General features: G+C 41.5%; 1 protein-coding gene and 1 long non-coding RNA gene across 2 annotated transcripts in view; one reads left to right on the top strand and one right to left on the bottom strand.

Annotated features, from left to right (window-relative positions):
- The window catches only part of gpc1a (glypican 1a), a 107,209-nt gene that overhangs the window by 28,527 nt on the left and 51,025 nt on the right, over positions 1–27,657 (top strand). The window lies entirely within an intron of this gene.
- Positions 3,804–18,760, bottom strand: LOC117518395. Its single transcript, XR_004562973.1, has 3 exons — positions 18,669–18,760; positions 14,576–14,581; positions 3,804–3,816 (listed from the first exon to the last, which is right to left on the bottom strand). It is a non-coding gene; the product is annotated as an uncharacterized LOC117518395 (long non-coding RNA).

Raw genomic sequence — 27,657 nt, 5'->3', positions numbered from 1 at the left:
AGGAAGTCCTACCATTATTTAATGCTTCAATCTTAAATATGATTAATCTATCTTTGTTAGTTGGTTATGTACCACAGGCCTTTAAGGTGGCAGTAATTAAACCATTACTTAAAAAGCCATCACTTGACCCAGCTATCTTAGCTAATTATAGGCCAATTTCCAACCTTCCTTTTCTCTCAAAGATTCTTGAGAGGGTAGTTGTAAAACAGCTAACTGATCACCTGCAGAGGAATGGTCTATTTGAAGAGTTTCAGTCAGGTTTTAGAATTCATCATAGTACAGAAACAGCATTAGTGAAGGTTACAAATGATCTTTTTATGGCTTCGGACAGTGGACTTATCTCTGTGCTTGTTCTGTTGGACCTCAGTGCTGCTTTTGATACTGTTGACCATAAAATTTTATTACAGAGATTAGAGCATGTCATAGGTATTAAAGGCACTGCGCTGCGGTGGTTTGAATCATATTTGTCTAATAGATTACAGTTTGTTCATGTAAATGGGGAATCTTCTTCACGGACTAAAGTTAATTATGGAGTTCCACAAGGTTCTGTGCTAGGACCAATTTTATTCACTTTATACATGCTTCCCTTAGGCAGTATTATTAGACGGTATTGCTTAAATTTTCATTGTTACGCAGATGATACCCAGCTTTATCTATCCATGAAGCCAGAGGATACACACCAATTAGCTAAACTGCAGGATTGTCTTACAGACATAAAGACATGGATGACCTCTAATTTCCTGCTTTTAAACTCAGATAAAACTGAAGTTATTGTACTTGGCCCCACAAATCTTAGAAGCATGGTGTCTAACCAGATCGTTACTCTGGATGGCATTTCCCTGATCTCTAGTAATACTGTGAGAAATCTTGGAGTCATTTTTGATCAGGATATGTCATTCAAAGCGCATATTAAACAAATATGTAGGACTGCCTTTTTGCATTTACGCAGTATCTCTAAAATCAGAAAGGTCTTGTCTCAGAGTGATGCTGAAAAACTAATTCATGCATTTATTTCCTCTAGGCTGGACTATTGTAATTCATTATTATCAGGTTGTCCTAAAAGTTCCCTAAAAAGCCTTCAGTTGGTTCAGAATGCTGCAGCTAGAGTACTGACGGGGACTAGCAGGAGAGAGCATATCTCACCCGTGTTGGCCTCTCTTCATTGGCTTCCTGTTAATTCTAGAATAGAATTTAAAATTCTTCTTCTTACTTATAAGGTTTTGAATAATCAGGTCCCATCTTGTCTTAGGGACCTCATAGTACCATATTACCCCATTAGAGCGCTTCGCTCTCAGACTGCGGGCTTACTTGTAGTTCCTAGGGTTTGTAAGAGTAGAATGGGAGACAGAGCCTTCAGCTTTCAGGCTCCTCTCCTGTGGAACCAGCTCCCAATTCAGATCAGGGAGACAGATACCCTCTCTGCTTTTAAGATTAGGCTTAAAACTTTCCTTTTCGCTAAGGCTTATAGTTAGGGCTGGATCGGGTGACCCTGGACCATCCCTTGGTTATGCTGCTTTAGACGTAGATTGTGGGGGGGTTCCCATGATGCACTGTTTCTTTCTCTTTTTGCTCCGTATGCATCACTCTGCATTTGATCATTGGTGATCGATCTCTGCCCCCCTTCACGGCATGTCTTTTTCCTGGTTTTTTCCCTCGGCCCCAACCGGTCTCAGCAGAGGACTGCCCCTCCCTGGGCCTGGTTCTGCTGGAGGTTTCTTCCTGTTGAAGGGGAGTTTTTCCTTCCCACTGTTGCCAAGTGCTTGCTCATAGGGGGTCGTTTTGACCGTTGGGGTTTTTTGTGATTGTTGTATGGCCTTGCCTTACAATATGGAGCGCCTTGGGGCAACTGTTTGTTGTGATTTGGCGCTATATAAGAAAAAAGTTGATTGATTGATTGATTGATCTGAGGAGACCAAATGCATCTGAGTCAAAAACTTCATCACAGTGTGTGTTTGTGTCCATGTGAGATTCAGACAGAAGTCTATAATTAGACGTAAAGCTGTGAAAATCCAACGCGAGCACGCATGTCGTGTTTGTGTGTCTGTGAGAGCTGCCTGCTCCGAGTTGCCACGCTCCCGAGTTTAAGCTCTCCAGCTGTTTCATGTCGTTATTTTTTTAATGGCGTTTCTACTTTATTAGTTTGCCATCAGGAAATACAGAGAGGTTTAGTTAACAGAGGTGAGAAACTGCATTAAAAAGTCTCCTGTGCTCAGATCAGAGCATTAATATTTTGAGCACACAGTGGGAGGTGTTATAGTACATTTACACAAAAACGCGTGAGAAGTCGCTGTGGGAGATAACATTTTAAACAAGCTGGTTTTAATCTTCCCTGTTTTTCTTATTCAACTTGTCACGTCATTACAAAAGATTTAACAGATCGTAGTCCAGTTCACTCAGTTTGCGCAGACATGGAACAATTTTATTCAGCCCAGATGAGAAGATTAGAAATATTTTTTGATTAAAAAAACAGTTTGTATTCGCCCAACATGCTGTATTGATTCATGTGTAAAAATCATGACCTTCTTGAATGATGCAGACTTTTTCTTGTACCACTGCTTGAAGAAAGTATCTCGACACAGAGATGATTTTTATCCCAACTTCAACCCAAAAAGGTCCAGGTAGGGAAGTCAGGTCTGGGAGCATGCACTGGTGCTCAACTTTGCCACATCTACAACACCATGGAACCACCTTGGCTCCACATCTATAACACACCCATCTATCTGCCACAGCCAGGAGAAACGTGGCTGTTCCATTGACCTTCTCCATCTACTTGGGTCTTCAACACTTTGCCACTTGCGTGCTGGATCAGGCAATAGAGAAATGCGTAACACGGCCAGAATATCAGAGCCGACACTCCCATACAATGCAAGTGATAGTCTTTATGTTAGTCTCTCCTAGTCACCGCTTGTTTGATACAGTCATTCCAGTGGTACCCAAGGACTCTGTGAAGAGACCAAGGGCCAAAGACATCCACCCGTTACCTTAAGTCACTGGTTAGCATCTCATAATCATACAGCAAGACAGGAAGCACCAGGACCCTAAAGACTTGGACTTTCCTTCATTTTCCTGCAAAGATCTCGCCATTGCCAAACACGTCATCCTAGTATCTCATCCTGAATAAGAACAGCCCATACCTGTAGCCCTCCACCTTGCTGGAGTCTGACTTGAAGTGGTGCTGTCTGTTCATCAGGCCCGTCTATCTGGTCTATGAAGAGCCTCTCTCATTTCATCTGTCCATAAAGCCTTGAACAAAAATCTGTCTTCAGATATTTCTTGGCCCAATCATGACATTTCACCTTTGAGACTTGTTTGGTGATTGTATTGTTTCAGCCTTCCTTACGTGGGTCGTGTCTCTTAGAATTGAACACCTTGAACTTCTGGATGCTGAAGTGTTTCTAGTAATTCTTCTCTCGATTCTTCTTTAATTCTTATTTGCCTAATATCTGTGTACACACAGTGTATGTGGAAGTTAGATTTTTTTTTTAAAGTGTTCATCCATCACAGCCAGATGAATTAAATGGTAAAGCCACCAAATAGGGAGTGAGGTCATATCTTCACAACCCTTTGTTGTATCAAACTCAAACTTGGCTCATAGCCTCGATATGCCATTGTGAGGAAGCACACATGACAAATGTGTCAGGATTGTGGGGCTTGGTTAGGTATTGTTTTGGTTTAGTCATGTGCTGTATTGTTTTATTTTGTTTTCTTCTTATTTTGTTCTCTTTGTATCACTGTGCTTTTGTTTGTTATCTTTTGCTTGGGTTTTGGTGTCACCTCTCTCTCGTCTTTCACATGGGTCTTTGGTGGTGGGCAGTTCTGTCCCTGTTGCCACGCCCCTCTCTGGAACTTTCTTGCACACATGTTCTCAATCAACCACTCATCAGCAGCATGGTGGTTTAGTGGTTAGCACTGGTGCCTCACAGCAAGAAGGTCGTGGGATCGATTCCCAGCCTTTCTATGTGGAGTTTGCATGTTCTCCCTGTGTCTGTGTGGGTTTCCTCCGGGCACTCCGGTTTCCTCCCACAATCAAAAACATGCTTATTTAGGGTCTGCTCCTTTCTCTGCACCTGACCAAGGCAACGTCTACATCTGGAGATGGTCCCCAGGCGCTGGACTGTGGCTGCCTACTGCTCCTAGTGGTTGGATTGTCTAACTGTAGTTAGGATGGGTTAAATGCAGAGGACAAATTTCATTGTGTGTATATATATATATATATATATATATATATATATATATATATGCAATGACAATAAAGCTTCTATTCTATCTGGCAACGACCTCTTGGTTCCCTCACTTCCCCACCAGATCATTGTATCTTGTGCCTTTGTTTCCAGCTCCTTTCCTTGCTCTGTTCTCGACCCATTTTTTTGCCTTGCTGTGTTGTTGACTTCCTGCTTGTTTTTGGTCCATGCCTAAGCCCTATGTTTCTGATACTGTTGCTGATTTTAGACTGCCTAACCGTGTATCATTTTTGTCCGTTTTACCAGTAAAACCTTTAAACCGTGTCCCTTTGGTGTCTGAGCTCTGCATTTGTGTCCAGCCCACCCTCGTCTCCAGCCGTGATAAGATGGTGTTTTTAATCCCTAGCGGACTCTCTGCAAGCACAATGTTCACTAACTTTTGCCATTTTGTTCAATATTCTGTTTGCACAAAATTTCTTACAGTAATTTCCGTTTATTCCTGAACATGTCTTAAAGCCTGTACTTAAGAGAACTGCACATATTTCATGTGAAAATTGAATGCATACACATAACAGAAGGCGTGTTGGCTCAGGAGAGCGTGTGCAGGATTGAGCTTGAATCAGATATGAGTGCAGAAACCTGTTGTATAAAAAGTTAAGATCACATCTCCATACATTTTCTATCTAAAACCCTGTGACTGTTCTCTCAGCCTGGACAGTTGGTGGCACATTTATTACAGCAGTCTTGACCCCTGGCTGTGAACTAATGTTCCCCGGTGCAGGGATTTGAGCTCCCCTGCTGAGAAAGAGCAGTGATAAGACAATCTGCCACTATTAACACTCCCCACACATGAGCCGCTGAGAGCCACAGTGAGCTATCCCACCAAATCAAAAATCTTGAGGTAATAATATATATGTCCAGTATTATAAGATTTAAAGTGATATATAGTTTGTTATAGTTTCTGCTCTCTTTCACTTCTAAAATTCGTGGCTTCTCATCAAATTTCCTGTTTTTCTTTTCTTTCTTTTTCCTGGGCTTTCAAATCTAATATCTCTGAAAGTCTTTCATGGGGGGACGGCCTGCTTTACCTCTCAGCAGCTCACTTCCACCCCCTGCTTTCATTCAACACCTTCCCTTCACCCTCATAAACACTCTGCTGCCGGATTACAGATTGATGTCTAATCTCCTGTTAATCTGTGTTAACACTCCTCAGATCACAGCGTGACAGCGAGCACACTGACCTTTAGAGAGCAACACTGGTTATCTATGACATATTTCACCATACAGTATGTTGAGAACATTGACTTTTACGTAGAATAGAAGTCAGAGAATTTTGGACGCGTGTCCAGATAAAGTGTTCCAGACAAGATTTATTACCTCTGCCAAGGAGGTTATGTTTTCGGTCGCATTTGTCTGTTTGTCAGCAGGATAACTCAAAAAGTTTTGAACAGATTTTGATGAAATTTTGTGGAGTGGTTGGAAATGACAAGAGGAACAAGTGATTAAATTTTAGTGGTGATCCTGATCACGATCCGGATCCCGATGCTAATGCGTTAGCATGTCTATGGCATTTTCATTGTATTATGTACAATTTTAGAGAACGAGACAAAAAGAAATAGATCACTGTGCCAAGGAGGGAATCTCTTTAGGGTCAGTGACCCTATGGCCTTGTGTATTTATTTATTTATTTATTTATTTATTTATTTTGTCAAATATACACAGCCAGTCAAAAGTTTGGGTGCACTGAATCCATCCATCCATCCATCCAGTTTCTATACCCGCTTACACCAGTTAAGGGTCTTGGGAGGGCTGGAGCCTATCCCAGCAGTCATAGAGCATGAGACAGAGTACACCCTGGTCAAAATGCCAATCTATTGCAGGGCTGTATACCTACATTTTTAAAATATTGTTTATATTCTTAGATTATCAGATGGGTTATTTGTGAGTTGGATATTGCCTACAAAACTATTAAGCATCTAGTCACAAAACTTGGTTTGGTTTGGTCTAGACCAGTGGCTCTCAATCTTTTTACAGTAAGTACTACCTTAGAAAATATTTGGCTTTTCAAGTACCACCATGAGAACTGGAATTAAGATCATTCAACTCAACTCATCTTATTTATATAGCACCAAACCACAGAATAGTTGCTCTAAGGCACTTCAGAAGGCTAAGATCTAACCTTACGCACCCCCTAAGAAAGAATATTAAAATTTCCGGATTAAAGTGTACGAAGAAACTAGGCTACCATAGAGGGATTTGCACATCTTCACTTGCACGCTGCATTGTGGGATCCTGATTACAATACAACATACAACAGCTCAAAATAGTAGAAAGGATATGGATGATGATGAATTAGATCAGTTTAAAGGGAAGTTGACGGTTTAAAGCGTTTTCGCATTCCTTGTGGACCACCTGACATTCAGAACTGAGTCCGGCAGTAAAGAAGAACTGATTTCTCTCACACACACAGCATCGGTCCAGAATCTGCAGTGCGTTTGGACAGAGGAAGACAGAGAAGTTGTTATTAAAAAAAAAAAATAAAAATAAGGAGAGAACTGTTTTTTGTAAAAGGAAGGATCATACATGTTGCTTATTACAAGAGAAAGTGGGGAAGCAGGATGCTGCATTCAGAACCCTTGGACGATCGGAGAGTCTGACGTCCAGTTCAGGAAAAACGCCTTGAATACTCCGTTGGGCCAGAATTTTCACTGGGAAACTCGTGAGAAAATTGAGGAACACGAGTTACCGTCACAGCCATGGCAGCCCCCTTTGCGACTGGTGCAACAACAATGTTACTAATGTTAAAAATGCATCTTTAAATGAATATTTAATAAGACAATATTGCTATATGTAATATATTCACATTCTATGTACAATTAGGTAACAGTGTCATTTATCCCAAAAGATATTGTTAGCCTAGCTCTACTGTGACAGGCTCGGTAGTTGGTAACTCAAATTAAAAAGGTAATCTCATGAATCCACTTTTTTGGGACTTTCTTAATGTCCCAGGGTTGTGCCCACAGCATGTATCTCCATCGCCAAAACAGCAGAAATGTGTATTCATACAAAATCATGACGGGCAATGGCATAATATCGTCTGCAACCTCAGCATTAAATGTCACTAAAATTTACACACTCTAGCTTTAAATTTAGGATTGCATTGGAGCAAAGGTTGGAGTGTCGTGTCTTTAACTTTGAGAGATGTGATGGTTTGACCCTTGTCACAGTTATGCACTCTATTATTTTCCCACCTATCTGTCTATTTTGTTCTGGAACTATAGTGCACAATTTATAGTGAGCTATAAATGTGCCTCTACCACCATTCATGATAGCTGATATGACCTTTGCCCCCCGCCCCAGCAGAATTATCCACATACTTGCACTAAGGCTTTCCCCGGCGTGGCACGTACCAGTTGGCATATGCTTTTTTTTAAACAGATGAGTCAAGGGGAGTAAAAGTAGCAGTTGTGTAAAGAACCTTTAACTACTCCCAGAAATGACATAGAATTATAGTATTATACAGTGAGGTCGTTGCCAAGTGAGCTCACACATGTGCACACTCTGACTTAGCAGTGGACCGGGCTGGACTGAGGGTGGTGGTGTATTTTTGGCTCAGTAATGGCATAAGATTCACCCAAAATACTGCTTCCCCTTTTTGTTACTTTGCCTTTTGCTGCATTAATAGCTTGGTTTAACGTCCTTTAAAGCATCAGTGATTACTCAGCTGTCCTCTTTTGTAGTTGAGAAATGTGTACTAGGTGTTGGTGATGTGTTAAACTAACTTTAAAGGATCATATTGTACATCTATTTTTGTGTGCATTTTACATATAAATTCAGAAGTTCAAAGTGCTTTACAGTGATGCCTTGCATGTACCCATTCATACACACGTGCACACACACACACACACATGCAGATGGCAGGGTGCTGCCATGCAAGGTGATCAACTGCCCACAGGAATCAAATGGGGGACTGAGGACCTTGCCCAAAGGCCCTTGGTGATTTTTCCTGTCTGGTGGGGATTGAACCAAGGATCCTCTGGTCTCAAGTCAACCACTAGTCCATCACCTCCACCAAGTGAATATGGCATTTCATTTTGAAGGTCAGTCTACCATTGCAATTTGCACACACACACACAAATAAAATAAAATACCCAATCTGGGAGGTCCTGCGACAGACTGGCATCCTGTCCAGGGTGTACCCCACCTCTCACTCTATGACTGCTGGGATTGGCTCCAGTGCCCTTGTGAACCTTAATTGGAGTAAGTGGGTATTGAAAATGTATGGATGGAACTGAAACAGAAGTAGGTAGTGCGGTAAAAGTGGAATTGTAGAACATGGAAATGTGGGGAAAAAACACAGATGTATGATTTTGCATGTCATAGGAATTGTATGTACAGGTGTATCTGGCAATATTGTGGTGTTTTTGGCAATATTCGGTTGGATTTGGCAATATTCAACAAAATTCGGGTGTGTCTGGCAGTATTTGGGTGTATTCAGCAATAGTCAGGTGTTTTTGGCAATATTTGGGTATATCTGGCAATATTTGGCTGTATTGTGCAATATTAAAGGAATATTAACCGAGCGCAAGGTCTGTACAGGAAAATATCAGACCAAGGTCTTGACAGCATGGACCTCGCTGTGCTCAGTCTGTACAAAAAAGACCAAGGTCTGATATTCCCGTACAGGCTGAGCAAGCGAGGTTAATAATTCATTTATTATATGGCTGTTCAGAACTGTGTTTTCATCTTGTTGGTTTTCATTTTGCATGAGCACTTCAAGCTTGTTTGCTGTTAATTCCTCCAATTCAAACTTGTTAGTGTAGTAAAATTTATAATAATAATTGGGTGTATTCAGCAATATTCAGGAGTATCTGGCAATGTTCAAATGTATTCTGCAATAGTCGGGTAGTTTTGGAAGTATTTGGGGTGTATTCTGCAATATTTGGGCGTATCTAGCAATATTCAAGTGTATTTGGTAATATTTGGGTGTTTTAGGCAATCGTCGGGTGTTTTCAATAATACTTGTGTATATCTGGCAATATTTGGGTGTATTCTGCACAAATATTTGGTAATATTTGCTTGTTTTCTGCCATATTTGATGTATTTGGCAATATTCCGTTATATGCTTTTATGTACGTAAAGTAGCTGTCACACTGTGATGGATTGAGGACATATATGAGCCACGGAAAAAATATTTAGACATCCGTTTGTGTCTGTTTTTGCCCTGTATGAATTCTGTTCTCATTGGTTAAATGTGTTCCTTGTGATCTGATGTCTGAGGAGTCCTTTGGAAAGATTTGTGCATGCTCAAAACTTTGAGACCTTCCCTAATGGGTGCATATTTGTTTACAGTTTTGTCCTGTACTTGTTCGTTAGCTTGCCAGTGGGCATCCGGTAGATGTTAGTTTTATCTGTGCGGAATCTGTTCATCTTCTGTTTGTGTTCGGAAGCTCTGTGCACCCGCACCTGGTGATGGTTCACACATTCCATCAGAGCCCCAAAAAGTTCAATGGAGACCAGATAAATTCAGTGATTTTTTTTTTTTTTCTCCCCAGTAAATTATTTCAATTTGTTCAGTCTGTCACAGTATGACTACACCTTAAAGAGTACTAGGTAATTTTGTTTACTGAGGTGTTTTTAAAATGGGCAAGATTTCTTCAATCTTGAAATCAACTCAGAAATTGGACCAAAATCAGCAATGGGAGACCCTCCTTAGAGTGTAGAAATAGATCACCGTCTATGTAAATTTTCCTCCTTTTTTTTTTCCACTGATGATCTCTGCACCCCCCCCCCCACACACACACACACACACACAAACCTCTCTCTCCTTTGCTTCATTTCTGTTTTATTAGCTTCTCATCCCTCCTTCTCACTGCTCTTTCATCATTACAGTGCCTCGCCCTCCCTCACCGTGGGGTTGATAGTAAAAAGGTAAATGTGTACTTTGGGAGGAAGGCCATCTGGAACCTTAAATCACATGCAGGTGCTTCTAAACGGCGAGGAGACTGTGAGCTGGAAGCACACGGTGCCACACGGGCACGTAGGCATACCATCAGCCTCTCATTTAGGTAGCAGTAATTTGCCGCAGTAAGTGACAGGGTTATTGTAAGACGCTCATTAAGAAAGGGAAGCAGCGAATAAACGTCTGACTGAAGGGAATAAATTCAATCCTCTGCGCCACTTTTACTGCCCGGCAATAAGACGCTTTGATGTGGCGTGTAACAGCCAAACCCGGACCTGTACTTACTTGTGCATTTTATTTGTAAGGTGATCACAGCACGATGCTCTTTGCGTACAGTGTAAGTCTGCACAGCACTGTGTGAGGGTCAGAGGTCATATCCGTTACAAGGAGACACCGCATTAACCCTGCAAGGTCACTTTCTTGTGGCCTTTAATCTCAGCAGGAGAGTGAGGAATTAAAGAAAGAGAGGGAGTGGAGGGATGGAAGAAGTGATGGAGAAACTGATTTCACCGCTGCAAACAGCGGGAGTGTTCGAAAACACTCATTCTGTAATAATGAGAGAAAATGAGTGCCTCCGCCGCATCTGTTGGTTTGTTTTGTTAGCAGGATCTGGTTGCCATCACACTGTGGATTAGCAGCACACTCGTTACCCACGCGGGCTGGAGGAATGGGCGGGGCTCCAAATAGAGCGTTACTCAGCCACACACACACAAATATCTAACATCACAACTGCAAAGTTCAATTTCTTAAACGCAAAATCACAAACATTTCCCAAATATACACCACGTTTATGGATTATTTTTTGACAAACAATCTAGTTTTTGATCCATCTACTGAGTATTAAGCGCCTTCAGTAACTCACCACTTAAGAATTTAATGACAATACAATGTGAGCGCCTCATTGGATTGTAAAGTTTGTCAATAACCAATATTTAAAGGGGTCTATATTGATGGCAGACACTCAAACAAGCTGTGCAGATGATGCAAATCCATTTAGGGTGTGGCCAAGCCCCAACTTCCAGTGTCAGGAATGAAGCCTAGTAAGTCCCTTCGGCTGCTCCCTTGTTTGCACTCGGGGTCGCCACAGCAAATCCAAGGTGGAGCTGCATGTTGAATTGGCAGAGGATTTACGCCGGATGCCCTTCCTGACGCAACTCCACATTGCATGGAGAAATGTGGCAGAGGTAGGATTTGAACCCGGAACCTTCTGCACTGAAACCAAGCGCATTAACCACTTGGCCACCACCCCTGCCACGTCAGGAATGAAGCCTATGGGAAGAAGATAAAGTTGCAGTTCCTTGGATTCTCATTGAAGCTCATGTTAAAATGTCCAACTTTAGAGGAGAGAAAAAATATGTTTACGAGGTCTGTCAATAAAGTATAGGTCCTTTTTATTTTTTTCAAAACCTATATGGATTTCATTCATATGTTTTTACGTCAGACATGCTTGAACCCTCGTGCGCATGCGTGAGTTTTTCCACACCTGTCGGTGACGTCATTTGCCTGTGAGCACTCCTTGTGGGAGGAGTCGTCCAGCCCCTCGTCGGAATTCCTTTGTCTGAGAAGTTGCTGAGAGACTGGCGCTTTGTTTGATCAAAATTTTTTCTAAACCTGTGAGACACATCGAAGTGGACACGGTTCGAAAAATTAAGCTGGTTTTCGGTGAAAATTTTAACGGCTGATGAGAGACTGGTCCGCGCGTCGGGACGCAGCCGGCGTGGTGCGGCGGCACAGGAAAAACACCTCTGTGTTGATAACCATTTGTAAAATCCAGGCGGCTTTTGATGGCTTTCAGTGGAGTGAGTATATGAGAAATTGTTTATCAGCTGGACATGTTCCAACTTGTCCTTAAGGCTTCCAACAGGGGTGTTTTTCCAGTGGCGGAGCGTCGCAGCGGCTGCGTCCCAGAATATCCGGATAAAATGCTGAAACCGACTTCTTCTGAAACTTCTCTGTTCTCTCACGACGTCCTGGATCAATAGAGCCTGAAATGTGGAGGTTTTCAGCTTGAAACAGGCTGACGACGGCGCCTGGGAGTGCTGCACGACGTCTCGCTCCGTGGGAAGTCCTTAAAGCGACAGTATCACCTCAAAATCTCTCATTAGCCGTTAAAATTTTCACCGAAAACCAGCTTAATTTTTCGAACCGTGTCCACTTCGATGTGCCTCACAGGATTAGAAAAAATTTTGATCAAACAAAGCGCCAGTCTCTCAGCAACTTCTCAGACAAAGGAATTCCGACGAGGGGCTGGACGACTCCTCCCACAAGGAGTGCTCACAGGCGAATGACGTCACCGACAGGCGTGGAAAAACTCACGCATGCGACGAGGGTTCAAGCATGTCTGACGTAAAAACATATGAATGAAATCCATATAGTTTTTGAAAAAAATTAAAAGGACCTATACTTTATTGACAGACCTCGTACAGCCTAATACACAAACACATTTTGGTCTTTAGAGCTAGTTTTCCATGCCACAAATAGATGTGGAGAACTAAACAACTCCTTATTTTAAGGTTTTATTTTGAAGATTTTAAGTCTTATTTTAAGACATTTTAAGGCATAAAAATATGCATAATTAGGAGCGTGATCACCCTGAGTGATAGCTAATGTGATGCGGCTGAGCTCAGACTCAGAGCTCTGTTAGCACAGAGGCCGCTAGCTGTGGCTGCTAGTTGTTGTGGATGGCCACATCTGTCCTTTCTGAGCATTTTCTTACAAATATGTGTACGTGGTGTGTCCATAAAGTAACGGTCCTTTTTATTTTTTTTAAAAACTATATGGATTTCATTCATATGTTTTTACGTCAGACATGCTTGAACCCTCGTGCGCATGCGTGAGTTTTTCCACACCTGTCGGTGACGTCATTCACCTGTGAGCACGGCTTGTGGAAGGAGTGGTCCCACCCCCTCGTCGGATTTTCATTGTCTGGAAATGGCGGAATGAAAAGGACTATTTTTCCATCAGAATTTTTTCAGAAGCTGTTAGAGACTGGCACCTGGAAACCATTCGAAAAAGTTATCTGGCTTTTGGTGAAAATTTTACGGGCTTCACAGAGAATAAGGACTTTAACTACAGCTTTAAGGACCCCTTTAAAGGACGGTCGGTGCGCCGCGCTGCGAGCTGCGAGCTGCGACGACGCGGCACAAACCACTGGATCATTTCTAAGCTGATGGCTCTGTGGATACGAGACTGTCGTGTGCTCTTTCTCTGGTTATGACAAGAGTTGGACATCAGCCATTTTCCGGCAAATTTCACTTTTAACAAGAGATTTTGTCATGGTAAGCCACGCAGAGGCTTCGCGCGTCACGACCGATTCGCTGATGAAGCGAGACAAAGGAATACCTCCATTTCGGAGTGTTAGAGGACAAGTTGGGACATGCCTATCTCAGCTTTCAGTGCTTACCAGTCGAGTGAGTATAAGAGAACTTGTGAAGAGCTGGACATGTCCAAACTTTTTTCACCAAAAGCCAGATAACTTTTTCGAATGGTTTCCAGGTGCCAGTCTCTAACAGCTTCTGAAAAAATTCTGATGGAAAAAAGTCCTTTTCATTCCGCCATTTCCAGACAATGAAAATCCGACGAAGGGGCGGGACCACTCCTTCCACAAGGCGTGCTCACAGGCGAATGATGTCACCGACAGGCGTGGAAAAACTCACGCATGCGCACAAGGGTTCAAGCATGTCTGACGTAAAAACATATGAATGAAATCCATCTAGTTTTTAAAAAATAAAAAGGACCATTACTTTATGGACACACCACGTAATAGTCTGGATTGTTGTGTTGCTAATTGTCCGAACCAATCATGTAAGATATCTGTGCTCCAGTATTTCTGTCAAGTGAAATTTTCACATTATTTAATTTTAAAAACTAATGTATTAGCACTTGTAGTAGCTTTCAGTAGCTTGATGATGTTAAATCCAGTTAATCCATAATTACTGAGGAGATAATCAGGTTATAATTTTTAGTACGAACACTCACCAAGGCCCAGTCAACAAAAATGTGCTTTAATAAAATCAAGCCAAAGTTAGCTTGTTAGCTTTTAGCTTGTTTGGTAATAGGGGCGTGTTAAGGCTTCATAAGTCCCGCCCACATCACTCCCATACTCCACCTCTTTACCTATTTATGGATTAGTCAAGAGCAACACTTTTGGAGCTTCCAAACAGCTCACAGTTACAGACTGATTGTCCAATATATATAGACAATCTGTCGGTGTGTCTGAGTACACTTTGCTGTTTTAAGTGGTGGGAAATTCTTGTGCAAAACTGGCCACTGCACGACAAAGAGCCAGATTGAGCATGCTCATTATTAGAGCTGCACAATTAACTGCATCTGAGTTGTAATTGCAGTATTGACCTGTGTGATTATATAATCCTTAAAAGGTGAAATTAAAATAATTAAACCACCTTCACATGCTGAAGGTTTTTTTTTAAACACCACCCTCTCATGTTCACTGCACTCATGAGTTAAATGCCTGTTTCTCACATTTCTCAGATATAACTGTTTTAAAAGCCATTTTCACAAAATGTCACAGGTTAGTTTTCACACAAGTATTATTTTAAAGGTGACTTTTATTATGTGACTGGTGGACATAGTCCAAGTTAAACTCTTGTTACCTCTGCCAAGGTGGTTATGTTTTCGGTCGTGTCCGTTTGTTTGTTGGTTGGTTGGTTGGTTGGTTGGTTGGTTGGTTGGTTGGTTGGTTGGTTGGTTGGTTGGTTGGTTGGTTGGTTGGTTGGTTGGTTGGTTAGCAGGATTACTCAAAAAATCCTCAACGGGTTTCAATGCCTAACTTAGAAGTCATTAAATTTTGGTAATGATCTGGAACACGATCCGGATCCAGTAAATTTTTGAAGGATTCTTTATCATTGCAGGATGGGGCCAATTTCAACATTTTTGCATCTAACTTCATGAAGACGGGTCACAAAGGCTGAACAAAAATTAAGTTACGACACAGCAATAATTTAGCATTTGTTTCTCCTCATTAAATAAACTTATTATTAGAAAATAAAAAAACTTGTGTAGTTCATGCAGTTTCTCTTTAGAAATACTTTTGCTGAAGTACTTACTTTTTTTTGCTGAAATGTTAACTCCGCAGACTTTCGAGCCACTGTCCACCATCTTTGTGCTCCTCATAGAAGTTGTGTGATGACGTGAGCAAAATCCAGTCGTAGGGCAGATTCACCTCATGTGACACACCAAAGATTATTTTTAGGAGTGATGTGTTACTAGTTTATTATAGTTTGCTGTGTGTTTTGAATAAATGTGTGTGAAAAATTATTTCCCGCTTCACTTTTTCCTTTCTTATTTCTGATTGTAAACCTTTATTACACTTATGAAACACAACTATAGCATATATATTTTGAAAGTACAGGTTGTCCTGAAAAAAAGAGATATAAAACTTGGTTGTGGGATGCAGGGAGAGCTGTTAACAGCAATAATAAACATTTATGCCAGGCGAGTGGACTGTCCAAAAAATGCCCTCGGACCCCAGAGGGTTAACCACTGAATGTGAAACATGACGGTAGATGCGTGAAACGATGTAGAATAAGTCTCTTTGCCAAAGGGTATTCCATGTGACCTCAGTGACCCTATGGCCTTGGCGGAGGTTTGCGCTCTCCGAGTGCTTCTGGTTCAAAAAGATTATTATTAAAGGGGTCATATAGTATTAAATCTACCTTTTATATTTTCCTGTGTTTGAGGATTACTGTTAATCATCTCCTAAATCCAACAATTTTGAATGTTTTGACAGATATTCTCCTGCTAGAAATATCATTTAGGCCTCAAACCGAATGTTTGAGACATCTGTAACATATGTACAGAAAAAAAAAAAATCCCTGAATGCTTTAGTTTCATCTCAAATTATTAAAAGACAAGGGGGCATTTGTCACAGTTGATTTGCATTTTAAGCCGTAGGGGTGGTGGCTAAGTGGTTAGTGCACTTGGTTTTGGTGCGGAAGGCTCCTGGTTCAAATCCCACCCCTGCCACGTTTCTCCATGTAATGTGGAGTCGTGTCAGGAAGCATCCGGCGCAAAACTTACAAAGATACACCAATTCAACATGCAGATCCACCTTCGGTTTGCTGTGGCAACCCTGAGTGCAAACAAGGAGCCAAAGGGACTTACTGATTTGCTTTTGAAGCCAACCTTATGTGGCCTTCCAAGGAACTGCAGGATTTGTCAGTTCTGCATCGGCTTCAGTTTGCAGCACCGCAGGTTGGCGCTTGGTTAATAAGACACTTTGTGTCTGAAAATAATTTGATGTAAAGGTGAATCATATGACCTTTTTAAAACTAGCGTCTACAGAATGAATCTCAGAACATGATGTGAATTCTCAAGTATTCAAGTATTGACTTTAATGTCATCAAGGAAATGATGCACGTGTGCTTCTGCCTTTCTTGGCCACGTCTCGATCTCAGTGGGTTTTTATCTGGTGAAATAAAGCTTTAATCAAATCTTCTAAATGGACTTTATTTATTTATCACTTTTATGGTCTAAGTGCTTCACGCATTCAGGCGTTCACACGCTGATGTCGGGGTGGCGATTAAGGGCCTTGCACAAGTGCTCTTTGTGATTTTCCAGTCTGATGGGGATTTGAACCGATGACCCGCTTTATCTGCTTGAACATCACCTCCCCAACAAAAGTAACATGTTACTTTTTCATAGAAGAGCTTAATGTCGAACAAACTTCCATTTTCATGAGTTTGTCAGCAGGAAAAGCAGTGAGGAGCAGTCTAACAGCTGGAAAGTATTTATCTGAGGGACTTATCGTGGTTTACACAGCACGCTGAGTCAGCTCTGGTGTGCAGTCCGTCCTGCGAGCAGGACGAGGTTGCAGGTTAGTCGTATGATGGAGCGCTTTGACTCTGGCTGTATCGCTGTAATTGGATTTACACAGCTCATTTAACTTGCTGTGTGCCTCAACAGTCTGATATTGGAGACATCACTTGTGTTTCTTCAGTAAATCAATGCTTTTTTTTTTTCCTTGTACTTTTCACAGCACAGAAATTTCCGGTAATTAAAATTAAAACAAAGTGTGTCTACAGCAGGTTTTAAATTGGTGCGGCAAAGTCCAGCCAATTAGATTCTTCATTATAATTAACTTTATAATGGCAAAAAAAAGTGCCTTTTCTTGGGAGGGTTAGACTGTGATCATTTGTTTGAGAAGACATTTCCCACTGTTTCAGAGTAGGTAAAAATTTGTGGCACAAACTGAACTTTGTTAACTCTCAAGCTACCAAGTCTGGTCATTTATGACCCCGTGCACATATTTTTGTTCGCCATTTTTCTAATTTTAATCAGAAAAAAGTTTCCTACCATCAATTTGTCAATCTATTTGGCCTACATTTGTTTATATAATTTTGCAAGAATCGGCCAATCCGTGTGGCAAGGATAATCCAAACTTGTGTGGGGTCACTTATGACCCCTGGGAAGATCTATGAGATTTTCGGCATTATAGCTTCAGATGGTATTGTAATTTGCCAATGCTATCATATATTTTACTGTTTTGCAGGGAAGCCAACAGACCTAGAATAGTAAGATTTACAGCTGCACAAGCACTGAGACTGATTCTTGATGCCCAGAGTGAGGTTGAAAAGGATGACGGACAAAATATATTGGAGACTGAAATAAATATGAAGAATCCTAAAAACAATCATTTATACAGAAGTATTCCAATATAAAGTCAACAAGGTCATAAATAACCCCTCTCGGTTATTAGCCTTTAAAATAGCTTGGTTGTTTGATGGTTAATTGTTGGTATTCATGTTTATAGATGAATAGGATGGATGTAATACTGAAGATTTGTTCATGTTATATGTCAGCATTTAAGAGTTCTGTTCAAGGATAAAAGTGTATTTTAATTCAATGTTTACTGCTTTTAGTATGCTTTGTGCATGTACCATACTCAATTGTCAAAGCAAAAATTCTGTCTGAAGAGGGGATGTGCGGATGCACGAGCATGGCCAATATTACATTCATCACAATGTCCATTTCAATAAAATGTCTGATTTCATCACAAATAAAAAAATCAATCACAAATAACTCATCCGTTTGTGTCCATTTTGTCTTACACAATTCCTTTTCTCATTTGTTAAATGCGTTCTTTGTCAGCTGATGTCTAGTGAGCCTGTCAGGAAGTTGGGTCATTGTAGAAAAATTTCTATGGTTTGCAGCGACGGACTGCGGGTGATGAGGGGAGGTGCAGTCGTTCTTCAGCAATAAGAACACAAACAATTTACTTAATTGAAAGATACACCAACAGTTTTAGCATTTTGCACAGCATTATATGAAAACAATAAACCCTGGCTCTGGTGACAGCTTAAAAAGCATTTTGTGAGGTTATAAATTAATTCCTTTCTGAAATATCACACCAGTTATTCACATTTACTTGTTTAAAACCAGGCAACTCTCTGCACTTAAATAATCCACCTCTCCCTGTGCATTTTTCTTCCTCATTGAAGATAAAATGTCTGGTTTGGCCTTGTCGCTGTGGTAAGCAGTAAATGTTGAGTGCCATCACAGTACACGGCTGCCATTCTCACCGCCAGAGGTGGTGAAATTTTTCCGTCAACCTCTCACTGAAAATAATGGAACATCCGGTTTTCCATCTGCCGCTGACTGCCCTCATGTCACTGTAGTTTTAACCATGCATTATCTTTTCGTGTTCTGTTCGCACCCAAAAGTGCTGCGCATCCGCATTAGGTGGTTGTCCACTCATTCCATCACAGCCCCAAATCCACTGGAGACCAGCAGATTAAGGAAAGTTTTTCCTCAGTGCCAGATTCGTTCCGCTTTTTGTGCAACCCTTGTACTGCGTTCACGTCATTGTCATGTGACTGCTATTATCACGGCTCTACTAAAATATGAAATGGATGAAATGGGGTGAAATCAATCAATTAATCAATCAATCAATTTTTTTTTATATAGTGCCAAATCACAACAAACAGTTGCCCCAAGGCGCTTTATATTGTAAGGCAAGGCCATACAATAATTATGTAAAACCCCAACGGTCAAAACGACCCCCTGTGAGCAAGCACTTGGCTACAGTGGGAAGGAAAAACTCCCTTTTAACAGGAAGAAACCTCCAGCAGAACCAGGCTCAGGGAGGGGCAGTCTTCTGCTGGAACTGGTTGGGGCTGAGGGAGAGAACCAGGAAAAAGACATGCTGTGGAGGGGAGCAGAGATCGATCACTAATGATTAAATGCAGAGTGGTGCATACAGAGCAAAAACAGAAAGAAACAGTGCATCATGGGAACCCCCCAGCAGTCTAAGTCTATAGCAGCATAACTAAGGGATGGTTCAGGGTCACCTGATCCAGCCCTAACTATAAGCTTTAGCAAAAAGGAAAGTTTTAAGCCTAATCTTAAAAGTAGAGAGGGTGTCTGTCTCCCTGATCTGAATTGGGAGCTGGTTCCACAGGAGAGGAGCCTGAAAGCTGAAGGCTCTGCCTCCCATTCTACTCTTACAAACCCTAGGAACTACAAATAAGCCTGCAGTCTGAGAGCGAAGCGCTCTATTGGGGTGATATGGTACTACGAGGTCCCTAAGATAAGATGGGACCTGATTATTCAAAACCTTATAAGTAAGAAGAAGAATTTTAAATTATATTCTAGAATTAACAGGAAGCCAATGAAGAGAGGCCAATATGGGTGAGATATGCTCTCTCCTTCTAGTCCCCGTTAGTACTCTAGATGCAGCATTTTGAATTAACTGAAGGCTTTTCAGGGAACTTTTAGGACAACCTGATAATAATGAATTACAATAGTCCAGCCTAGAGGAAATAAATGCATGAATTAGTTTTTCAGCATCACTCTGAGACAAGACCTTTCCAATTTTAGAGATATTGCGTAAATGCAAAAAAGCAGTCCTACATATTTGTTTAATATGCGCTTTGAATGACATATCCTGATCAAAAATGACTCCAAGATTTCTCACAGTATTACTAGAGGTCAGGGTAATGCCATCCAGAGTAAGGATCTGGTTAGACACCATGTTTCTAAGATTTGTGGGGCCAAGTACAATAACTTCAGTTTTATCTGAGTTTAAAAGCAGGAAATTAGAGGTCATCCATGTCTTTATGTCTGTAAGACAATCCTGCAGTTTAGCTAATTGGTGTGTGTCCTCTGGCTTCATGGATAGATAAAGCTGGGTATCATCTGCGTAACAATGAAAATTTAAGCAATACCGTCTAATAATACTGCCTAAGGGAAGCATGTATAAAGTGAATAAAATTGGTCCTAGCACAGAACCTTGTGGAACTCCATAATTAACCTTAGTCTGTGAAGAAGATTCCCCATTTACATGAACAAATTGTAATCTATTAGACAAATATGATTCAAACCACCGCAGCGCAGTGCCTTTAATACCTATGGCATGCTCTAATCTCTGTAATAAAATTTTATGGTCAACAGTATCAAAAGCAGCACTGAGGTCTAACAGAACAAGCACAGAGATGAGAAATTATTATTTCCAGAAATGGAGCCTAATAATCACAAAATGGGGGGGTAAAATGTCATGAAATTGAGCAGACTGACCCAGACTGACTCCAAATATGATTCAATATGATTCAAATAATTACTTTTACTTAATTATTTTTAAGCGAAATGGAGCGAAATGAGGACTGATAATAGCGAAAGAGGGGTAAAACGTGGTGAAATGGAGCAGACTGACTCCAAATATGATTTAATTAAGTACTTTTATTTAATTATTTTTACGTGAAATGGAGCAAAATGGGGACTGATAATAATGAAACGGGGGTAAAACATAGCGAAATGGAGCAGACTGACTCCAAATATGATTCAATTAAGTACTTTTATTTCATTGTTTTAGCACAGTTGATATGCTCTGTGTTAGTCTGATCCCGTCAGATCTCAGAAGCTAAGCAGTGCAGGGGAATGGTTAGTACTTGGATGGGAGACCTCTTTGGAACACCAGCGGCTCTGTGTGTTTCTCCAGGTTACACTGGAGTTGCGTCAGGAAGGGCCAAATGCCAATGTGGATCTGGCTGTATCCGCTGTGGCGACCCCGAACAAAACGGGAGCAGCTGAATGGACAACATTTAATTGTTTTAGTGAAATGGGGCAAAATGGGGACTAATAATAACGAATAATGAAATGGGGTAACACGTAGCGAAACTCATTACTTTTTGTTTTTTTATGATGTGGTAGAGTCACACAATTAATTTATTTTGGGTCGGAACTTAACCAATTTTCATTAAAAAAAAAGAGGACGGGCTGATGGTTGGGGGTGGGGGGGGGTTGTCATGACATGCCTAACCCTCATTTATTTGGGCTTTTTTAATTCACTCATCCTCACTCTCTTTTAGATGCCCAGTATATTTATGGTGTCTCATTGTAAAGAACAGAAACCAGTATTTTGTGTAGCAGCGGCACAGCTCACAGGAAGTGTGATGGGTGAAAAGTGGGGATGGGTATTGATAATATTTTATCGATATCGATGCCATTATCGATTCTGCTTATCGATCCGATTCCTTATCGATTCCCTTATCGATACCTCGTGCATTTTGTACTAAAAGTAGGCTTTACAGGTTTTCTATGTATTTCATTGAGTCTTAAAGTAAATAAATATGAAACTGGTCACTGTATCCTTGATTTCTGGACATAAATAAAAATAAACAAAATGGTGTTTCACTTTGAAATTATTAATTCCAACTGGATTCTATCATTCTAACTTGACTCGGCAGAGAGCCGCGCAACGTTTGGAGCTGTGTGAACAGAACGGAGGACGATTCTCGTTTCTTTCTCGCAACAAGACAGGAGTCCCAGTTAGTAACTTTAATCTGCACAAAAGTGACTCACGATTTCACATACTCAGGGATGAAAGTGGTGAAAAACAAAAAAAGCTGAAACCCAAAATTACCCCCAACACCACCTGCACGAAAATGTTTGAATTCTAGAAGCTCTGAAAGGTAATCTGGGACTATTCCAGACAATAAACTGGAGTGAGTGCAGCATCCATTTAGTGAGAAAAAAACAACTTTCCTTATTCAAATTCATTCCAGTAGTATTCTGCTCTTACTAGGATGCAGCAGTTTTCTAGCTTGGCAGATAGTTCTGGAGGAAATCACTGAAGAAATTAACAAACTGAAAATATGGTTTGACAGAAACAAACTGTCATTAAACTTAAATAAGACAGGGATGAAATGGAGGTGTAAGAGTCACTAGGTGTTCACAGGAAACACTTATTTATTTCTGTATATATGTATTTATGTATGTTCATTGTTAGTTGGTTTTATATTTTCTGTTGTGTTTTTATTCAGGTTCTTTTTGTCTCTTTCTCTAAAATTGTATATAATCATTAGATTAGTTATTACTATTATTGTTGTGCTTGCTATTATTATTAATATATAAATAAAAATAAATTTCAAAAATATTACAATTTGTAATACATTTGACTCTTTTACAACAACAAACGCTTGACAGCTGCAACTGGTTAATGCTAACATATTAGCATCGGTCCCGTTTTTAAGTTATACGAGGTCTATTAGAAAAGTATCCGACCTTATTATTTTTTTTCAAAAACCATATGGATTTGAATCACGTGTGATTGCATCAGACAAGCTTGAACCCTGTGCGCATGCGTGAGTTTTTCCACGCCTGTCGGTTGCGTCATTCGCCTGTGAGCAGGCTTTGAGTGAGGAGTGGTCCAGCCCCCTCGGTGGATTTTCACTGTCAGGAAATGGCGGAATGATTTGGGCTTTTTTTCCATCAGAATTTTTTCAGAAACTGTTAGAGACTGGCAGCTGGAAACCATTAGAAAAATTTATCTGGCTTTCGGTGAAAATGTTACGGGCTTGGTAGAGAATAAGGAGTGTAACTGCTGCTTTAAGGACGGCCCCCAGCGGCTGTGGGGCGCGCCGCGCTCCGAAGCTGCCATCGACAGGCTGAACGACCATTTCATTTCTAAACGGATGGCTGTCTGGATCCATGACCATCGCATTTTTAGTTGGTTTTATATTTTCTGTTGTGTTTTTATTCAGGTTCTTTTTGTCTCTTTCTCTAAAATTGTATATAATCATTAGATTAGTTATTGCTGTTATTGTTGTGTTTGCTATTATTATTAATATATAAACAAAAATACATTTAAAAAATATTACAATTTGTAATACATTTTACTCTTTTACAACAAAAATGCTTGACAGCTGCAACTGCTTAATGCTAACTTAACATTGAAAATGCCATAGACATGCTAACATGTTAGCATTGGTCCCGTTTTTAAATTATAAAATACATCTATCAACTGTTTCAGAAAACCATAACAGGTCAGTTTAACATAAAAAAAAAGGTAAATAATACTCACAGCCATATGCTCTTTAGGGTTTTAGCGGGGGGAAAGCGAAAGAAAAAATTAATCAACGAAGCAATGATCGAAGCACTGCTTCAATCTGCGAATCACTGCTTTGATTGGTTCAAGGTTCAAAGCAAAGCCGTACTGCAGAAAAGTTGATTACAGACCTGCTGCAGGGTCTGTAATCACTGTAGAGAAATTATAATTTTCCTGACAAACACCCCCAAAAACAACGGCCACTCTGAAGGACCGATAAGGGAATCGTTAAGTAAAAAGGTTATTGATGTCGGTGGATCAAATCATTTCTTAATGATACCCGAAAGGAACAGGTTCTCGATACCCATCCCTAGTGGAAAGATGTTTCCAAAGCCTACGAATGAATAGACACAGGTGACAGTATGCCTGACACAGATAACAATACATCAATTGATGTATTAAAACACTACTGTATGACTATACAGTAGTGTTTAAAACTCTCTCAAGGGTCAAATTGAGTTTAAACAGAGCTTTAAAAAAAAAAAAAAAGCTGTCCATTTGATCACAGGTAATCCGTATTCTGTTCTCATCACATCAGTGTACATTCGCTACACACTTTGAGCCCAGCAGATATTGTACTTTTAACTAAACTTAATCACTTTTTTTTTTGTAAGTTGCTGACAAATTAATCCACATTATGTCATAAAAAAAATTAAAAACGCACTTTACCAGAGCAGAAATATCAGTTATCCGTTTGGAGCCGACAGCCAAACTTACAAATATGTTCATGATTGTCAGCAACAGCTTGACTCCAAAACACTAAAAGAGCAACAATCGGGAAAAAGTAATTAAGTTTACGTGGCAGACGGAGGTAGAAGGACAACCGCTGACAGCTGCTGTCGATTTAAGTAAATTGCTGAATCGGCAATAAAGCTCCATCTCTGGGTAAATCTGGGTGTTGTTGAAATATTTTGGTTTGATTCAGTGGAGGTTTAATGGGCGTTTCAGTTCTGTGTCTTCAGGGCAGCCGAACTCAGTTTGAACGTGGTACAGATACATCTGTGCACCAGAGAGCGGTGCATAGAAATTCCCAGTAAACTCTCAATCCTTGGAAATGCCATGCTTCCTGTTATTCCGTGAGTTTGTGTCAACGCTCTGCTGCCTGGCTGGATGGCTTCCTGTCAGCCTGCAACCTGTCTGGCTGCCTGGCACACGTTCTGGGGGTTGGCTCACTTGTCGAGACGGGCTCAGGTATGCTGGAGCTGCCACAAGGAATGCAGGGAAAAAGACAGAGCAGAAAGTTGGCTGCAGGTCCTCGGAGTGCAGGAATGGTGAAGCAATGTTGTCTTGATGCGGTCGTCATGGCTACCAGAGAACTCTGAAATGCTTTTCTAATAAAAGAGCTTCACGAACGATGAGGTGTAGAAGCTCTGCAGCAGAAGCTCCACGTGGGCTGCACACACAAAAAAGAAAGTGATACTTCATGATGATAAAGCTGAATACCCACCATCAAATTAATTTATTGTAATAAATATTCAACCAGTTTGTTTCAGCATAATCAATACTAATGCATTTAACCCCTGAAGATGATTTATTGTAGGCTAAAAGGGTAATGCATTATTATCCATCCATCGATCCATCCATTTTCTTCCACTTCATCTGAGGTCGGGTTGCGGGGGCAGCAGCTCAAGCAAAGCCGCCCAGACCTCTCGATCCACACACACCTCCCCCAGCTCCTCAGGGGAACCACGAGGCGTTCCCAAGCCAGCTGCGAGACATAGTCCCTCCAGCATGTCCTGGGTCTTCCCCGGGGCCTCCTTCTGATGGGACGTGCCCGGAACACCTCTCCAGCGAGGCGTCCAGGGGGCATCCGAAAAAGATACCCGAGCCACCTCAACTGGCTCCTTTCATCGTGGAGGAGCAGCGGCTCGACTCCGAGCTCCTCCCGAGTGACCGAGCTCCTCACCCTATCTCTAAGGGAGCGCCCAGCCACCCTGAGGAGGAAACTCATCTCAGCCGCTTGTATTTGCGATCTCGTTCTTTCGGTCATGAGCCAAATCTCATGACAATAGGTGAGGATCGGAACGTAGATCGATCAGTAAATTGAGAGCTTTGCCCCCCTGCCCACCCTGGAGCCAGGCCTGGGGTTGGGGCTTGCGCGCAAGCACCTGGTGGTCGTGCCTTAGCCCACGGGGCCCGGCCGGGCCCAGCCTGAAAGAGCGATGTGGGCCCGCCCTCCTGTGGGTTCACCACCTGCAGAGGGGGCCATGGGGTCGGGTGCAGAGAGGACTGGGTGGCGATCAAGGGGGCGGGTAGCCCGGCGGTTCGCTCTCACAGCCTCTGGCTGTCGGGACGTGGTAACACGTTATTAATCAAAGTATAACTTGGGCTTCCTAGTCTGACAGCATGTGGATGCCATACTGACTTTTTAAGGTTTTAGGTTTGAGTCCCACCATCAGTTGGTAAAATGGTGGTGTGAAATATGGAGTGTTGGCCGGAAGCTGAAATAGGTGCAACGAAAACATGCAGTTTGGAGAATATCAGTTTAGTTTAATGACATTTACAGCAACCTGTGATTCACAATGAATAGTGACCGGGATGGTAGCTGTCACATGAGCTATCCTCAAGTCAGGGATGGAAGCAAATGCTGCTCCCGCAAATTCCATAACTGGGTGCTGGTGGTCAACCACCTAGGCAGACAAGCAGTCGCTATCAATCTGCCAAAGTCAGGTGACGTGGGTGTCTCTGTGTCTTTTTCCAGTTGCTGAGGTCCTCAGCACCAAGGTTTCCCCACAATGCAACAGTACACGTTGTTGGAGTCGCCCTAAATAAGAGTTCATTTGACACAAAGTGATTCCAGCAGTACCCAAAGATCCTCTGGACAGACTGAAAACCAAAGGAGTCTAGCGGTCGCCTTGTTAGTGTCCAAGTCCAAACCATACAGTAAAGACTGGAAGCACCAGGACCCTCAAGACTTCAGTCTTCATTTGCCTTTATTGTCTCCATGAGGTACTCAGAAGCATCTCTCAATCTCCTCAACCACTTTGACACTTTTGACATAAACAAATATTTGCTCCTTGGGGGCGGTGAGGGGTGGGGAGTGGAGCTTATCCCAGTAGCTATAGGTTGTGAGACGATAGGATGCCAGTCTATCGCGGGGCCACATTTAGACAGAAAAACACATTTGCATCTACGGTTGGTTTAAGCCTGCATGTCTTTGGAAGTGGGAGGAAGCCAGAGCACCCAGAGAGAACCTGCGCAAACACTGGGAAAACATGCAAACTCCACACAGAAAGGCCCCAGACGGGAAGTGATCCCACAACCTGGTTGTGCTTAATCCAGCACATCTTTAAAAAGAAATATTTTGAATACTTGTTTCCATTTTAATTTAATGTAGGTCCATGTCCCAATGAATCAAGGCTAATTTAAAATCCAGCCACCAGGTGGCAGCAGAGATATTTTGGCATCACTTTTTTTTTTTTTCAAACTTGTGTATTTTTGGGATGTTCTTGAGCATTAAACCCTGGCTTTGAAGGCTGTCATAATCAGAAATATGGAGAGATGGCTGTATGGCATTTTTATGAATATAAAAGTAAGTTTTACTGTTCTTGGGCGTCTCAGCTGTTTTTGTTTGCTGTGATGTGTGTCCCTTCCCTTGCTACGATGTGCACGAGGGGCAATTGAGAAGTTTTGAGCGTGGCCCAGAAAAAGTCATGCGTGATTCTCCATCTTTTGCATTCTGAGAAATCATCATTTCTCATATGTGTGAAGTTTTGACTCACTGGGTACACTGTTGAGGAATGTTGGATGGAGAACCACACCTTACTTTTTCTGGGTCAGGCTCAAAACTTCTCAATCACCATCCATGTCATCATATAACTATGTCAAAAGTGGGCCTACTGCTATTTTATGGTCATAAAATTCAAAACATTTTTTACTGTAAAGGTTGATGTTGATGTAACCCCTAATGGTGATATGAAAAATGGCACTGAGCAGCCGTTGCTGGTTGCGGTTGGCCCGTGGGTCAATAAATTAGATCTGTTCGAGGTGCTCATCATTGTGGCAATCTGCTGGAAAGAACACCTGCAGGTTTTTGGCCCTTCATGATACACGATCCATCACTGATGCACTGTAGGGTGTTAATGGAGCATCTCCATCACTTTGAGTATCTCACAAATCAACTAATCAAGGATAGTGGCAGAGCGAAAATGAGTTTGGGAGGTTCAGATTGT

The sequence above is a fragment of the Thalassophryne amazonica genome, chromosome 10 (genome assembly GCF_902500255.1).
Source record: "Thalassophryne amazonica chromosome 10, fThaAma1.1, whole genome shotgun sequence".
NCBI lineage: Eukaryota > Metazoa > Chordata > Actinopteri > Batrachoidiformes > Batrachoididae > Thalassophryne > Thalassophryne amazonica.
The sequence above is the reverse complement of the archived record's forward strand: the minus strand, read 5'-3'. Positions and strand labels throughout refer to the sequence as shown.